This window comes from Chelonia mydas, chromosome 4 (assembly GCF_015237465.2).
Source record: "Chelonia mydas isolate rCheMyd1 chromosome 4, rCheMyd1.pri.v2, whole genome shotgun sequence".
Classification (NCBI taxonomy): Eukaryota; Metazoa; Chordata; order Testudines; family Cheloniidae; genus Chelonia; species Chelonia mydas.
Genome location: NC_057852.1, coordinates 140,998,583 through 141,001,643, shown reverse-complemented (window position 1 = coordinate 141,001,643; position 3,061 = coordinate 140,998,583).

Genomic DNA, 3,061 nt, shown 5'->3' with positions numbered 1-3,061 from the left:
GTGGAGAGGGAGGGGGACCCAGAGGCAGAGGATGACTCGGAGGTCAGAGATACATACAGCCAGGAGCTCTTTCCTACCCCAGAGGAGGCTAGCCAGTCACAGTAGTAGGATCTTGGCAAAGCGCAAACAGGAGAGGAGGCCCCCCTCACTGCTGATGATTTGCTTTGTTTGACTCTCTCCTCCAGTTGTTGTCTTTTAATAAAATAATTGTGTTGGTTTGAAAGCGATCTTTATTCTATTAAGTGAAAGCACATAGAGCCCTGCAAAGCAACAGACAATTATGTTAAACCCCCTCATTGCATCATGTGCACCAATCACCTCCTAACATTACAAGCACCGCACTGCTGAGCATAGCCACAAAGATTAGTGGCTTTCAGCTTCAAATTGCTGCCTCAAGGCATCCCTGATCCTTATGGCCCGGCACTGGGCCCCCCTAATAGCCCTGGTCTCTGGCTGTTCAAACTCAGCCTCCAGGCACTGAGTCTCTGTGGTCCAGCCCTGAGCGAAGCTTTCACTCTTCCCTTCACAAATAGTATGGAGTGTACAGCACGTGGCTATAAGCATAGGAGTGTTGTACATCGGCCAGGTCCAGCTTCCCATACAGGTAGCGCCAGTGGGCTTTTAAATGGGCAAAAGCACACTCAACAGTAATTCTGCACTTGCTCAGCCTGTTGTTGAATCGCTCCTTGCTGCTGTCAAGTTGCCTCATGAATGGCTTCATAAGCCACGGCATTAAGGGGTAGGCGGGGTCTCCCAGATCACAATGAGCATTTCAACGTCCCCCTACAGTGATCTTCTGATCTGTGGAGAAAGTCCCTGCTTGCAGCTTCTTGAACGGGCCAGTGTTCCGAAAGATGCACCTCTCCGGACCAGCCTGCGTTAATGTCCGTGAAATGCCCACGGTGATCCACAAGCGCCTGGAGAACCGCTGAGAAATACCCCTTGTGATGAATGTACTCGGAGCCTAGGTGGTCTGGTGCCAGAACTGGAACATGTGTGCCGTCTATCGCCCCTCCGCAGCTGGGGAAGCCCATTTGTGTAAAGCCATCTACAATGTCATGCACGTTGCCCACAGTCACGGTCTTTTGGAGCAGGATGCAATTAATGGCTCTGCACACTTCCGTCAACACAAGTCCAACTTGACTTTCCCATTCCAAACTGATTAGTGACCAATCGGCAGCAGTCTGGAGTAGCCAGCTTCCACAGTGCAATCGCCATGCGCTTCTCCAACAGCAGGGCAGCTCTCATTCTCGTGTCCTCGCGCTGCAGGGCGGGGGCGAACTCATCACACAGTCCCGTGAATGTGGCTTTCCTCATGCGAAAGTTCTGCGGCCACTGCTCGTCATCCCAGAAGTGCATGACGATGTGATCCCGCCACTCAGCGCTTGTTCCCCGAGCTGAAAAGCAGCGCTCCACTGTGGTCAGCACCTCCATGAATGCCACAAGCAATCTCGTGTCGTAGCTACTATGCGTGGCAAGATCAATGTCGCACTCCTCTTGCCTTCGTAGTTGAAGGAATAACTCCACTGCCGCTCGTGACGTGTTGGTCAGAGCGAGCAGCATCCTGGTCAGCAGCTCGGGATCCGTTCCTGCAGCCCGAAGAGGCAGAGCGCGCAGTACACAGACCATTGGAAGATGGCGCCAAATGCGGATGGAAGCACAGGGATTGCTGGGATGCAAAGCAATGCATCACGGGGCATTGGGACAGGACCCAGGGTGCCCTGCGACCCCCTCTGCCTTCCCACAACTGTTAGCGGCAGAAGAGAAAGAGGTGCTCGGTGGGATAGCTGCCCAGAGTGCACCGCTCCGAATAGCGCAGCAAGTGCCCCGAGTGTGAACATGCTATTGCGCGGGCAGCTGACAGTGTGAACACACAACAGTGGTTTCCCTTCTGCGCTCTCTGAGCGGTGCTGGAACTGCCGGCGCTGTCACTCTGCCAGTGTAGACAGGCTGGCAGCAACTCACCAGCATCCGCTAAAGTCTGAACATTAGACACATTCTTATAATCCTAGTACCTGTTTTAACAACCCTAACACTCAGAGGAGCCAGGCTGATTTGGGCCATTTATTTGTCAGTGTTCAGTTCAGACATGGGACCTTGGCAAGAGCTGGCACCTGGTCAGCCAGCGTCACAGACTAGACTAGTAATCTCATTAAAAAACAATAGCAAGTTTGTCCAACAGAATCTGTTTTCCAAAAGCCATATTGACTGGCACGACTGTGCTTCGATCCTCAAATTCTTGCATCCCATGAGAGCCTTTCTATGACTTTCTGTGAGACATGATGATCATATGTAACAACTCAAAGGAGCACTCTCTGTTCTGCACCAGGATGTTAGCTGTATTTATCCCCTGGTCACAAGGCTCAGACTGTGGTCTGTGCAGAGCTGCCTCTGTCATGGCAATACAGCCATTCATAGCCCTGATTCCTCCTGATCTGACTAGGGACCGAATGGCTAGGCAGCAGTTCTGCGGAAAAGGACCTAGGGGTGACAGTGGACGAGAAGCTGGATATGAGTCAGCAGTGTGCCCTTGTTGCCAAGAAGGCCAATGGCATTTTGGGATGTATAAGTAGGGGCATAGCGAGCAGATCGAGGGACGTGATCGTTCCCCTCTATTCGACACTGGTGAGGCCTCATCTGGAGTACTGTGTCCAGTTTTGGGCCCCACACTACAAGAAGGATGTGGATAAATTGGAAAGAGTCCAGCGAAGGGCAACAAAAATGATTAGGGGTCTAGAGCACATGACTTATGAGGAGAGGCTGAGGGAGCTGGGATTGTTTAGTCTGCAGAAGAGAAGAATGAGGGGGGATTTGATAGCTGCTTTCAACTACCTGAAAGGGGGTTCCAAAGAGGATGGCTCTAGACTGTTCTCAATGGTAGCAGATGACAGAACGAGGAGTAATGGTCTCAAGTTGCAATGGGGGAGGTTTAGATTGGATATTAGGAAAAACTTTTTCACTAAGAGGGTGGTGAAACACTGGAATGCGTTACCTAGGGAGGTGGTAGAATCTCCTTCCTTAGAGGTTTTTAAGGTCAGGCTTGACAAAGCCCTGGCTGGGA